Here is a 15413-nt window from a genome sequence, read left to right as displayed (position 1 = left end):
TCAACTCCATTGTGGTGGTGTATAGAGCCAAAAAGATTAGAATTGTGTCGATGTCCCAATATTTATGGACCTGACTGTATGTATGTATGTATGTATGTATGTATATATATATATATATATATACACACACACACACACACACACACACACACACACACAGAATGTATTAAAAATAAGAGAGTTAGAATTAAGATAAAAAGAGCAGATTAAGTACAGTGGCATGTAGAGCCAGAGGTGGGGTGTGGAGAGAGTCAGGGTGGTTTCCGGGCCTTGTTAATAAGGCTAGTGGCGGAGGGGAAAAAACTGTCCTTGTGACGTGAGGTTTTGGTCCTGATGGACCTCAGCCTCCTGCCAGAGGGGAGTGTCTCAAAGAGTTTGTTGCCGGGGTGGGAGGGGTCAGCCACAATCTTTCCAGCACGAGTCAGAGTCCTGGTGGCGTATAGGTCCTGGAGCGGCGGCAGATTGCAGCCAATCACCTTCTCAGCTGACCGAATGACACACTGCAGTCTGCCCTTGTCCTTGGCTGTGCTAGCAGCGTACCAGATGGTGACGGAGGATGTGAGGATGGACTCAATGATGGCTGTGTAGAAGTGCACCATCATTGTCTTTGGCAGGTTGAATTTCTTCAGCTGCCGCAGGAAGTACATCCTCTGTTGTGCTTTCTTGACGAGGGAGCTGATGTTCAGCTCCCACTTGACGTCCTGGGAGATGATAGTTCCCAGGAAGCGGAAAGTGGGGGTCAGTGATGGCTTTGAGGTGAGAAAGCACAAGGCGCTCAAAGGACTTCATAACCACAGAGGTCAAGGCGACGGGTCTGAAGTCATTAAGTCCTGTGGTCCTTGGCTTCTGGGGAACAGGGATGATTGTTGAGGACTTGAAGCAGGCTGGCACATGGCATGTCTCCAGTGAGGTGTTGAAAATGTCTGTGAACACTGGAGACAGCTGGTCAGCGCAGTGCTTCAAGCTGGATGGGGAGACAGCATCCGGTCCAGCAGCTTTTCTGGGGTTCTGTCTCAAGAACAGTCTGTTGACGTCTTCCTCATTGATGGAGAGAGTCGTCACTGAGGTGGGTGGGGAGGTGGAGGGGGGGGACCTTTAAGGTGGGGGGAGGTGGAGGTGATGCACTGTAGCTGGAGCTGTTGGGAGGTGTCGCGGGGGATGGTATAAGGGAAGACCCTTTGTTGGGAGGTGTTGAGAGGGATGGTTACAGGACTGACCTTTTGTCCATCAAAGCGACAGTAGAACTCATTAAGGTCGTTGGCTAGGCGTCGGTCATTGGTAGAGTGGGAGACTGTGGGCTTGAAGCTGATCTGTTTGAGCCCTCTCCAGACAGAAGCAGAGTCGTTCGCTGAGAACTGGTTTTGGAGTTTCTCAGAGTAATCTTAAGCCAAATAAGTATATTCAATTATAATTTTACTTAGGTAGCACATATTTGAGCGATTGTTTTTTCCTGCAATATATATGGCGATATGAAAAAAGACAAATTTTTACAAGATGACATAAATAGCTCTATCTGGAAATAATAATTCTCGACTACTGGGGTGATTTTGTAGGAGAGTGCATCTACAAAGAAAACTTTTCTAATGTGAACCATTCTTTGTTGAACTTTGTTCTTTGTTTGCTTTACAAACAGCAAAGCAAGTAAGCACTGTGACTACTCTTCTGAAGTGATTTTGGAGAGGGAAATTAGGTAGTTAAATACACTGGTTGACTGACATGACACCATTGTATTCATATAATACTATCAATCCAGGCTAAAGTGAATGATATTAATAATGCATGCATGTTGCTTCCTCTAAATTTCAAGTTGTGGTCGACTGGCGGGGCCTGCTTATTTGTTTGATAAATTGATTGTGATTGGTGGTTGGCTGTGCATGCAGAGCCTGCATGTCACACACTTGCAACAAACTGTGTATCCAACAGCACTTAAATTAGTGTAAATTATGTTATATCAGACACAGACTTCTGTTGTAGATGAGTGTTACGTTTCCAGCGTCGCGGCACAGAACCGTAACATTAGTTGGGACAGACGCCTTGTTTCTTTAGGCTAACTATATTAACTGGTGATGGAAACAGAGGGCTGCACAACAGAGGGCAGCATGACGCACAGCAGCAAAACTTTTCTGTTCTGTAGGTCACTAGAGTCAACAGAACTACTTTTGAACCAGACACTGGTATAACCTCCTCTACTGCCATCCAGTGAGTCTGACCTGGATTTTCCACCAGGCTGCTTTCCGACTGTGCCGCGGTTTTGTTCTGCTACACACAATACCACACCGGGAGGGTCTCAGAAGTGGAGCGTCTTGCCTGCCCGACTCGCAGATTTTATTGTCTCTACAAGTACTTGGAAGAACAATCACGTCATTATTAGCTAGTATCTAGCTCTCACTCCTAGCACTCCTGCAAATTAAACTCCATGCCTTCTCTTTTCTGGCGGTATCTTCATAAAAAGGTGGTGTCGTATTATGTTTTTCCACCTCCGAGATCGTTTGTGGTGTTGTAGACGAAGCGTGTACAATATTGGGTGGTGTCTTTTGGTAAATTGACTAGATGCTCTCGCTGTTTCACTTCCTGCCTAGCTGTCCAAACGCTTCATGGCTCGCGTGAAAATACACCTGACACGTATCTTTAACGGAGAGCTGCTTCACGCACGCTCCATGATGGTGGCTTTGACTTAAATGGCCGTGATTGCATGCGGGGGCCACGGCACCTCCAGAACGCAGTGCAAACGCAACTGGTGGAAAATAGGGGTGACTCTTCAGCTGACAGCAGCCAATCAGAAGAGAGGCTCTTAAATCTAAACTCTGATCACTATTAATGTGCAATATTAGATATAAATAATAATAATAACAATAATACATTTTATTTGCAAAGCACATTTCATTGACAAATCAATCCCAAAGTGCTACAGGAGATTAAAAACAGGGTAAAAACAGTAGCAGAGCAAAGAAATAAAGATAAACAATAACACAAAGATTTACTGGTCTCTTACAAGACTAGTTGGTCGTCAAGGCGTCAGCTAATGGGGATCCTTAAAAACTAAATTTACGAGAAAGCTTGCTTGGTCCTTATCTTAACAGCTGACGTGCTGGTAAGCGTATTGTCTCATTTCCGGTGCTCCCGTATCACGGACACTAGTTTTGCTGCTCCAGCAATAACTTACTCAACTCTGCTTTATTGTTTAATTTAGCGGCTAAGTGCCTGGATTGCATTTAAACTACACTAGTTATACTCAACCACTTATAGTTCTCTTCTCTTACAACGACTGCCTCGCTGATCTCACAATTGTTAAAACGCTGTTAGCTACTTTAGCTTAGCCATTAGCAATGACTGATTCCTCTCCCTCTCCTGCTCTCTCTTGCTCTGTGTGTCAGGTGTTTAGCTATTCCTCTGCCTCCTTTAGTGATAAAGATATATGTAATAATTAAATGTTACATATAAATATGTTATAATAATTAAAGGGGTGATTAAGTGATTATATAGGGTATTTTACACTGTTCCTTAAAGTCTCCTAATAGGATATGTAACATTGGTTGGGCTGAAAATTGCCCGAATGCTATTTTATTAGGTCCATAACTACCCTGTGAATATGGCTCTATTTGGAACAAGAGCGTTTCTTCCAAATATGGTATGCTCATGAATATTTAGATGAGCTGCGTGCTGATTGGTTTGAGCGAACCACATAGAAACACATTGGAGACGAGACAGCAGGTCTCATATTTCAGACATTGCAAAGTTATACATTGTTTGTCGGGCTATTTCGTTATTAAATTCACTTATGAGACTTTTTTAAGCGAGAAATCAACTATATAAAGCTCAAATATGGGCCATTTTACGAAAATTTATGGCTAATTGCAAATTTGGTAAGACGTGTCGGACTTTAGCTAGGAGCTCCACACAGTCTGATGAGAAAGCGGCAACCTCCATACACAGTGAAAGTCACCGTTTCCCTGGGTAGTGGACTACTGGAATACTCGGGGCTCCGTGGAGCTCCGCAGAGCTGGCTGGCTGCCAGCTGCCGGCATAACTAGAGCAGCTATATTTAGGGCCCAAGCGCTGACAGCGTCGAAGGCCCTATTGGAACTGAAGGAATTATTAGGGCACGAGCGCCAACAGCGGCGAAGGTCCTATTGAAACTGAAGGAATTATTATTATTATTATTATTATTACACCAAATGAATTGGCTTTTTGAGGGGCTTAACATATTCAAAAACTCACCAAAATGCGGTTGCATCAAGTCTGGTGAAAATGTACGTATTTTAAGGGTTTCGGGAATAGGCGCTAGTGCCCCCTAGAAAATTTTAAAAATTTAGCCCCTGCAGTACGTTTAACGTAGACTCACGAAACACATATTTATCATGTCAAGTCGCACAGAAAACGTCATTGGAGCCATACCCTACACCCAACGGGAAGTCCACCATTTTGAATTGAAAGTTTGAAATTAGTGCGATTTTGGCCATTTCCACATGTCGTACTTTAACGAACTCCTCCTAGAGATTTCATCCAATCAACTCCAAATTCGGTCTGTGCCATCTTAAGACGTTACAGATGAAAAGTTGTTAAAAGAAAAGATTTTAGTCATATGGCGTGGCTGTGGTGGGGCGGCCATTTTGTGCGTTTCGCCATCAAAACAGGAAGTGGGTGTAACTTGAGTGTACATCGTCCAATTGGCTCAACACTTTTCAGGATTCATAAGAGTCCAACCCTGAGGACAAATAAAGGCAGATATTTACTTAAAGTCATAGCACCCACTAGTGGCAACAGGAAGTAGGCCTAAAAGTCAAGGTGCTATACTTTAACGAACTCCTCTTAGAGATTTCATCCGGCGGACTTCAAACTAGGTCTGTACCGTCCTAACACCTTAAAGATGAAAAGTTATTAAAAGAAAAACTTTTCATCAAAAGGTGTGGGCGTGGCGTGGTGGCCATTTTGAGTGTTTAGCGATGAACGAGAAAGTGGCTATAACTACAGTGTACATTGTCATATCTGCTTGAAATTTCACACAAACAACAACAACAGTCCAGGCCTGAGGACATATACAGGCCAATATTGACTTTTGGTCATAGCGCCCCCCCACTGGCAACAGCAAATCTGCCTTATATGACAAACATCATCCGATTTAAATGAAACTTAGAATGTGTGGTCTAAATGTGATACTGAGCCGGCCCCTATAATATAACCACGCTCACTTACACAAGCCACGCCCCCTTTCATAACATTTAAACCATTTAAGGTAGAGTCTTGTGTGAGGTATCATTGAACTCAGCAGAGAGTTCCTTATTCATTGGTGATTGTTTGACCCGCCCCTCTGTGCTTAGCCATGCTCCCTTTCATAAATGGTGACCCGTTTATGGTAGAGTCTTCACAGAGGTATCAATGAACTCAGCAGAGACTTCCTTATTCATTGGTCATGTCTGGCCCGCCCCCCTATGCTTAAGCCACGCCCCCTTTCATAAATGGTGACCCGTTTAAGGTAGCGTCTTATGTGAGGTATCAATGAACTCAGCAGCAACTGTCGCAAGGAGCGGATTCCGCCAGTAACCCAAACGCGCGAGGGCCCGTCCATCGCTGCTTGCAGCTTTAATTAGGGCCCGAGCGCCGACAGCAGCGAAGGCCCTATTGAAACTGAAGGAATTATTATTATTATGGCAAATGAATTGCCTTTATGAGGGGCTTAACATATTCAAAAACTCACCAAAATTGGCGGTTGCATCAAGTGTGGTGAAAACTTACGTATTTTAAGGGTTTCGGGAATAGGCGCACAAAAATGGCTTGCTAGCACCCCCTACAAAGTAAAAAAAATTGAGCCCCTGCAGTGCACGGACTCACGGAAGTTGGTATACATATGTACCATGTCAAGATGTACAAAAAACGGCATGGGAGCCATACCCTAAACCCAACAGGAAGTCCGCCATTTTGATGTCAAAGTTCGAAATTAGTGCGATTTTGGCCATTTCCACGTCATACTTAAGCGAACTCCTCCTAGAGATTTCATCCAATCAACTTCAAATTTGGTCTGTACTTATTATTATTATTACACCAAATTAATTGGCTTTTTGAGGGGCTTAACCTATTCAAAAACTCACCAAAATTAGCGATCACATCATGTCTGGTGGAAATTTACGTATTTTAAGGGTTTCGGGAATAGGCACACAAAAATGGCTCGCTAGCGCCCCCTACAAAGTTAAAAACATTTAGCCCCTGCAGTGCGTTTAACGTAGACTCACGAAAGTTGGTACACATATGTAACATGTCAAGATGTACAAAAAACGGCATTGGAGCCATACACTAAACCCAACAGGAAATCCGCCATTTTGATTTCAAAGTTCAAAATTAGTGCAATTTTGGCCATTTCCACATGTCATACTTTAACGAACTCCTCCTAGAGATTTCATCCGATCAACTTCAAATTCAGTCTGTGCCATCTTAAGACATTAAAGATGAAAAGTTGTTAAAAGAAAAACTTTTCGTCATAGGGCGTGGCCGTGGCGGGGCGGCCATTTTGTGCGTATCGCCATCAAAACAGGAAGTGGGTGTAACTTGAGTGTACATTGTCTAATTGGCTTGAAACTAGAGATGCACCGATTACAATTTTCGAGGCCGATTCCGATTTCCGATTTTCTTTGAGTTAGGCCAGCCGATACCGATTTTAGCCGATTCCGATTACATTTTTTTCTAACCTCTTTACAGCACACACAAATATTTATTTTCTATCTTTTCTTTAATAGAACATTTTGCACAGAACATTTTTTGATGACAGATAATGGATCACTATAAAATAGAACTATATAAATTATCTGGTGTGGGAAATTCACACACATCTAAAGTGCAATGTTAGAACCATTTCCTTCTTTTCACATCCAATATCCAACTAAAAAAATGTGATTTTGGTTTTTGGTGTCGTCCCTCCACGCCCTACTTTTTCCTTGCAGGTGTTGCATATTGCAAACTTGTTATCTTCTGCACACACGTTGAAGAATTTCCAAACAGCTGACATGTCGGAGGTTAATTCACGAGGTTCCCTACATGTGCGAGAATAGCGCGGACACACGCTTCACACCGCGAGCGGGTACGCGCAACACACGGCGGAAAAGTTGAGAGACAGGAAAAAGAAACTGTGCTGTCGAGTCCGTGTGTGTGTGCGTCCTTGAAAACTGTAACACGTATAACTTATGTTGTCCGTTAATTGTAGCATTGACCGGCATGAAATCGGCATATGTCAGACTGACCTGCCGGTCGCCGGTCATGGCCGAGCACGTGAAAACCGGCCAATTCCGGTCACCGGCCGGTCTATCGGTGCATCTCTACTTGAAACCTTTCAGGATTCATAAGAGTCCAACCCTGAGGACAAATAATGGCCGATATTAAAAGAAAAACTTTTCGTCAAACGGTGTGGGCGTGGCGTGGCAGCTATTTTGAGTGTTTAGCGATGAACAAAGAAATTGTTGTAATTTGAGTGTACGTTGTCGTATCTGCCCGAAATTTCTCACGATTGACAAGGGTCCAGGTCTGAGGACATCTACAGGCCAATATTTACTTTTGGTCATAGCGCCCCCCGCTGGCAACAGGAAATGCGCCTTATATGACAAACATCATCGATATTTACATGATGATTATACTTTGACAGTCTTGTGTGTGGTATCGTTGAACTCGGCAGGGAGTTCCCTTTTCATTGGTGACGATTTGCAGTGTCCGAGTGCCGGGCAAATGCACGGTCGCAAGGAGCGGCGTCCACCATTAACCCCGAAACGCGCAGAGGCGCGAGGGCCCGTCCTTTTTGTATTTCTCATAATTGTATTTCTTTTTTCACGTTTTTTTCTTCTTCCACACTATTCTTCAACGTATCTGCATATATGGATGTACAACTGTGGGGATTAGCTGTGTTTCTTTTCCTTTTTCTGGACTTCACAACTTCGCAATGGGAGACCCGTTTGGCCGCGGCTCCATTGTTTACACTCGGGAACAGCTGTTAGCTCTGAAGAACACTAGGATTCATCCTACTGAAAGACCGGAGATCCCTGAAGAACTAATTAGGAGAAGAAGGAGGGGTTACAGAGATTAACTTAAACGCAGAGAGAGGAAAAGACGGTACAAACCGTGCATTCCTTCTGTTATTATGGGGAACGTAAGATCTCTCTCCAATAAGATGGAAGAGCTAACGGCGCTAACCAGGCTGCAAAGGGAATACCGGGAGTCCAGCATCATGTGCTTCATGGAGACGTGGCTGAATGAACTTAGTACGGACTCACTGGTCACACTGGATGGCTTTCAACTTGTGAGCGCGGACAGGAGAGCAAAGGATTGCGGTAAGAGGAAGGGTGGGGGAATAGCGATGTTTGTGAATGACAGATGGTGTAACCCCGGGCACATCAGTGTTAAGGAGCAGTGCTGCAATAAAGACATTGAGTTGCTAGTGGTTAACATGCAATATTACATCCCGAGGGAGCTTTTGCACATCATTGCGATAACGGTCTACATTCCCCCTTCGGCTGTGTCACAGCTGCAGACATCACACCCACAGTCTTTCTTCCTCATCTCCGGAGACTTTAGGAGCCATCCACATGGAGACGCTTTTTGATGCAAACGCACACGTTTTGCATTATTTGGGCCGATTTGTCCAAACAAGTCCTGAAAACGCACTTTTTAAAAACCTAGTCCCAGGGTGAAAAAATTCGAAAACGGCTCCCTTTTGGCTTCGTTTGGACAGCAAAGCCACATACGCCCGTATCGATGATGTCATCGCCACACCCCTCGACCGCTAACGTTATGTAGCTAATGTTAACGCTGCAGCAGGGATGTAACGTTAACGTTAGCTGCTATGGTTAGCTGTTTATAAAGTGGAAGTAGACAACTTATCAACTAGCTAGCTAATCTGTCTGCTTATCAACTCCTTGAACAGATTATAGTAACTTTTAGCACAGCTTATTGTAGAAAGGCTACCGCAAGAAAAACGTGTAGATTATCAAAAAGACATTGGATCATTGATGTTTGTTTGACTGCCGATGTTAGCTAGTTAGCAGAGCTAACGTTAGCAGACAGAATTGCAAAATAAAAAGCCATCGAACAGCACATTATACAATATAAACAAAGACACGTTTCCTTGCGGAGGCCTTTATAAAATGTGAGAGTGTGAGTGGTGAAAGTTATTATAATCCATGGATGTATTAAGAGAACGTTAGTCTAGCTAGTCATGTTATGATGGGAAGTTAACTCTTCTCCGTGTTTTGGTGAATTTCTGTAGCAGAAACAGCACCGCCTATAGGCCTGGAATATGAAGTAGCGCGTTGAGTCATTTACACCTGGATCCGTATGGATGCAAAAATCCTTGAAACAAATCCAGGGAAGACGGGTAAAAAAAAAAGATTGTTTTGGCCTGAGTCTGGAGCAAGTTCCAGTCCTGTGGAAGACTTTGTGTGTGGTCCCAGTTCCTAAAACTGCGCATCCCAGGGAGCCCAATCAGACCGGTGGCCTTAAGTTCTCACCTGATGAAGACCTTGGAGATGATTGTATTGCAACACCTGAGAACCCTGGTGAGCTCAGAACTGGACCCCCTACAGTTCGCTTACCAACCAGGCATAGGGGTGGAGGATGCCATTATCTATCTATAGATAGATAATGGCATCAGAACAATGGGAGCACTGTGAGGGTCATGTTTTTTGATTTCTCCAGTGCTTTCAATACAATTCAACCATCACTGCTCTGGGGTAGGCTATTGGGAGCTGGAGTTGACCCCCCACCTGTCTGCATGGACCATCAATTACCTCACTGACAGACCACAGTATGTGAGGCTCCAGGACCGTGTGTCTATTGTGGTGATGAGCAGCACAGGAGCACCACAGGGTACAGTGCTCGCCCCGTTTCTCTTCACCGTGTATACACTGGTGTGAATCAAACCACCTTCACATCAACGCCAGCAAGACAAAGGAGATGGTGGTTGACTTTCATTGGAAGCCGCCTGGTACTACACCAGTGAACATCCAGGGTGTCGACATTGAGATGGTGGAGACATACAAATATCCTCAGCCGTCTCCACTTGCTGAGGAGGCTGAGGTCCTTTGGTGTGTGCAGGGCTCTGTTAAAAACATTTTATGACTCTATGGTTGCGTCTGCAATCTTTTATGCAGTAGCCTGCTGGGGAGCTGGGAGCACAGAGAGGGACAGGAAAAGGCTAAACAGACTGGTGAAGAGGGCTAGCTCTGTTCTGGTCTGCCCTCTGGACACCATAGAGGAGGTGGGGGAGAAGAGGATGTTAGCCAGGCTGGCATCAATCATGGGCAACACCTCTCACCCCCTACATGAGACTGAGTTCCCTGAGAGCAGCTCCTTCAGCAGCAGACTGCTGCACCCTCACTGCAAGAAGGAGCGCTACCGCAGGTCCTTCATTCCAGCAGCAGTCAGACTCTTTAATGCAACATCATAATGTAGCACTGCTAGCTGTTTCTGCAATATGAGCCATCACTGGACAATATTCTGCACAATGCACATTTATCTATTTATTACTAGGGGTGGTACGGTTCACAAAATCCACAATTCGGTTCGTATCACGGTTTTAGGGTCACGGTTCTCGGTTCTGTACAGTTCTGGTTATTTTTTCTTTTAATCTTTAACACTCCAGAAATATACTTCAGCATATGATATATAGCTAAAATTAGCATATTGAATGCATGTTGCACAATACATGCATACAGTGGCAGTTCTATCTATTGTTTTATTTCTGCTGTCATCATAGGTAACATGAAATCCTAAATGTTTCCACACACCAGACTATATACGACGCTGGCGCATCCTCCAACTCCAGGCAGCCTTCCTTATCTCTCCCACTTACCATTTCTGCATGTGACGTGACCTGCAGCACTCCACACTCCACCTGAGGAGCGGTCGGCTTGGCGCCTTTCAAAATCTGACGAAAATCTTTTAAACTGACCTTTGTCGATCAAAAAAACAGACAGATTCAGCAACTGTATGGCCTATTTCTTGCGTAAATGTTTTCAGAAACACTTTTCGGTGAACTGTTTTCGTAAAATACGAGATCGTACTGAGAACGAGACGCCATTAGAGTCTGTTTTGAAATTCGGGAGCAGGAACAACCACGTGACGCGTTCGTCCAATCAGCTGCCATGTGTTGCGTTCATGTTGCTCATACCCCTCGTCATTTCCGGTAAGTGTTTTAACATAGGTGTCGAAAGTGGGCACTACGGCAGTAAGTGGTTAGTGCACATTAACAGTGTACTGACGAACCGTGCGACACACACACGCTCCGAACCGAGACATACAAACCGAGCGGTTCGGATGTTTTTTCATGAACCGTACTTACGTATTTATTACTCTGTGTCACCTCCAACTGTGCAATATGTCATCTCTATTCATTCGCACCTTACTCATCTGTATATCTGTGTTCATATACTGTGTTTATATAAGGTTGTTTATTGTGTAAATACGGTTGTTTTATTACTATTATAACTAATTTTATTTTATTTTTCCATTTCCTATAGTTTAATTAATGTGTACTTGTGTTATCCTAATGTGTGTACATTTTTCTTTTGAGCTGCTGTAGCACAGGATTAATAAAGTCTATCTTATCTTAATAAATGTAGTGTATTCGCTGCTCTGGAGGTGAGGCTTAGTGAGTTTGAGGCACGGCTCCGCACCATGGAATCAAAATCATATGCTTCTGTAGCTAGCCAGCGCTCCGTAACTGGTGTGGACCAACATACTGTAGCTTCTGTTAGCAGTCCCCCGGCAGGCCACAAGCAGCCGGGTGGGTGGGTGACTGTCCGAAGCGCACATGGCGTCGGTCGCTCTAAAGCAGAGCCTATGGCTAACCACCAACATTTTAGCCTTTCTAATAGTTTCTCCCCACTCAGTGATACATCCCCTGAGAAGCCAACTCTGGTTATTGGGAGCTCTATACTGCGGAACGTGAAGTTGGCAGCTCCAGCGTCCCTGGGGCCAGAGCGGGCGATGTAGAATCCTATCTAAAGCTGCTGGCTAAAAATAACCGTAAATACAGTAAGATCATACTTCACCTAGGTGGTAATGATACCCGATTACGCAAATCGGAGATCACTAAAATTAATGTTGAGTCACTTTGTGCATATGCAAAGACAATGTCGGACTCAATAGTTTTCTCTGGAGCCCTGCCAAACCTGATCAGCGATGACATGTACAGTGATGACGTGTCATCCTTCCACCGCTGGTTGTCGGAGTGGTGCCCAGCTAATAATGTGGGCTACATAGATAACTGGAGGGCGTTCTGGTCTTCGTCTCTGAACGGAGCCGCTCTCATATCAAGAAATCTGACCGAGTCTATTATCGGTCATGAACCATGACAACCCAAGGTTGAAATCAGTAATCAGAGGTGCAGTGCTACGCGCTTCTCTGTGCTTCCGTTGGAGCAGTCGCCCACTCATAGTCCCATGTCCCCCAACTCAGATCAGTTAAATCAAAAGTAAACAAAAAAGGCACTATACTTAACAACTTAATTGGAATTAAAACTACCACTGCAATAATAGAACAGAATAGGAAAATTAGATGTGGACTATTAAATATTAGATCTCTGTCTTCTAAAGCAGTACTAGTAAACAATTTGATATCAGATAATAAAATTGATCTACTCTGTCTTACAGAAACATGGCTGTGTCATGAAGAATATGTTAGTCTAAATGAATCCACTCCTCCCAGTCATATTAATACTCAAATTCGATAAAGATGGAATAGAAGAAAATAAGAACAACCCAGGGTTTCTTTTCAGCACTGTAGCCAGGCTGACAGAAAGCCACAGCTCTATTGAACCATCTATTCCTATAGCTCTGAGTAGTGATGACTTTGAGCTTTTTTAATGATAAAATTATAACAATTAGAGATAAAATTCACCACCTCTTGCCTTCAACTCCTAACGGTTCACCTTTAAACGCAGGACCGCTAGAAATAACAACAAGACCTGACATATACTTAGACTGCTTTTATCCTATAGACCTTCAACAATTAATGTTAAAGGTCTCTTCAGCTAAGCCATCTACCTGTCTCTTAGACCCCATCCCAACGAAGCTACTTAAAGAAGCGTTACCCATGGTTAACACTTCATTACTAGATATAATCAATATGTCTTTATTAACAGGTTATGTACCACAGTCATTTCAAGTAGCTGTGAAAAAACCTCTTCTGAAAAAACCCACCCTCGATCCTGAGGTCTTAGCCAACTATAGACCTATATCTAATCTCCCCTTTCTCTCCAAGATCCTTGAGAAGGTAGTCGCTAATCAGTTATTTGACTTTCTACATAGCAATAGTTTATTTGAGGACTTTCAGTCAGGATTTAGAATGCATCATAGCACAGAAACGGCACTGGTGAAAATTACTAAAGAATTTCTAGCTAGGGCTGAACGTTTTTTGAAAATAATCTAAATGCGATTTTTTTCACCTATATTGCGATTGCGATTTAATATGCGATTATTTTTTAAGCTCTTTGTCTTCTGTATTATTCAAAAAAGACAAACAATAAATCATTGTATAGTATGAACAACACACGATTAGATAGATTAAACAAATTGTTCTTTCTTGGAGGCCAGGCCTGTATGTGATGATGAAATAAAGTGATGCATGAATTTATATGAATGACATCTTTTATTTAACTACTTCAATCACAGTAGTATATTGAGCACTGACCAAGCCTGGTATAAACATTCATATGAAAGTCAGAAACAAATCACACAAACTAAAGTGCAGATTGCAGAAATATAAAAACAAATATGTGGCTTTACCACACTTAGTAGTATTTAGATGATGGTATGGTGTAGCGTTAGCGTGCCAAGTTAATGCTTGCTCTGCGGAGTGCAGACTGATTTGCTCTCGCGAGTCACGTACCAAATTGCAGCCTTTGCGATTAGGAAATCGCGTTTTAACATATCACGATATTATAGCAAATGCGATTAATCGTTCAGCCCTACTTCTAACTGCTTCAGACAAAGGACTCGTCTCCGGACTTGTCTTACTAGATCTTAGTACTGCATTTGACACTATTGACCATACTATCCTGTTACAGAGACTGGAACACTTAGTTGGTATTAAAGGAATCGCACTAAGCTGGTTTAAGTCCTATTTATCTGATCAATCTCAATTTGTTAATGTTAATGAAGAATCCTCCAGGCACGCTAAAGTTAGCCATGGCGTTCCATAAGGCTCAGTGCTTGGACCAATCCAATTAAGCCAGACGAAACCAGTCAGTTAGCTAAACTTCAAGCATGCATCAAAGCCGTGCAACGTGGAATCTCCATAGAGAGTATGGGAATTCCATGTTTCACATTTAGGGACCCTAATTATGCTAACATTAAAGTGTGCTGATATTTCAAGCCTTTTTAGTGGTATTAAATGGCGATTTAATTTGAGTGTCCCCATGCCCCAAATACTAGCATTTCAAGCTAACCAGCGGTCCGTGGTAGCCTCGTTAAAGCTCCAAACTCCTTCAATTAGCATGAAAACACGTCCCAGAGAGCGACAGAGTAGGTACACATCAGTTAATAACCCCTAGGTTCGTTTTGTGCCGGAATTGTCCTTTAAGACTCTCCAGCTGATCCAAAATGCTGTGCAGCGCGTGTTCTGACAAGAAATAAGAAAAGAGATCATATTCCTCCTGTATTAGCTTCTCTGCATTGGCTTCCTGTAAAATCCAAGATTGAATTTAAAATCCTTCTTCTGACTTACAAAGCTCTAAATGGTCAAGCACCATCATATCTTGAAGAGCTCATAGTACCTTATTGTCCCACTAGAGTACTAAGCTCCCAGAATGCAGAGTTACTTGTGGTTCCTAGAGTCTCTAAAAGTCGAATGGGAGCCAGAGCCTTCAACTATCAGGCTCCTCTCCTGTGAAACCAGCTCCCAGTCTGTGTTCGGGGGGCAGACACCGTCACCACATTCAAGAGTAAACTTAAAACTCTCCTCTTTGATTAAGCTTATAGTTAGGGAGTGAAGAGTTCCAGCGTCCGCCTAGCCCGGCCCACCTGCTTCTCTTCATAGTCGTCACATTCATCTACCATATAATATAATCATCAATAATATAATAAAACTAGAGGGAGACAAGCCAGTACAGCCCGATCCGGTTGGGTAGAGTTCTAGCCCAACCAGGCTCCTCTCCTTAACCTGTCTCTCTTAATTATGCGGTTATAGTTTTAGACTGCCGGGGTACTTCCTTTGACACACTAAGCTTTTCTCTCCTCTCTCTTTCCATTTGTGTGCATCCATGTCCCAGAAATGCTTGTTACTAACCTAGCTCTGGGGAGCTTATTCCCCGGAGTCCTTATGTTTTTTTTTCGCCCAGCATGTTTCCTTGGATTAATCATGGTTGCAGCTGTCGCCGTGATTCTGCTGCACGCCCTGCTATGCCTTGTGACACCCTGCTACGCTCTGCGGTACCCTGA

General features: G+C 43.4%; 1 protein-coding gene across 3 annotated transcripts in view; it reads right to left on the bottom strand.

Moving 5' to 3' along the window:
* nf1a (neurofibromin 1a) overlaps window positions 1-15413 on the bottom strand; it is a 223417-nt gene that overhangs the window by 182132 nt on the left and 25872 nt on the right. The window lies entirely within an intron of this gene.

The sequence above is a fragment of the Sander vitreus genome, chromosome 3 (assembly GCF_031162955.1).
Source record: "Sander vitreus isolate 19-12246 chromosome 3, sanVit1, whole genome shotgun sequence".
NCBI classification, from domain to species: domain Eukaryota; kingdom Metazoa; phylum Chordata; class Actinopteri; order Perciformes; family Percidae; genus Sander; species Sander vitreus.
The sequence above is the reverse complement of the archived record's forward strand: the minus strand, read 5'-3'. Positions and strand labels throughout refer to the sequence as shown.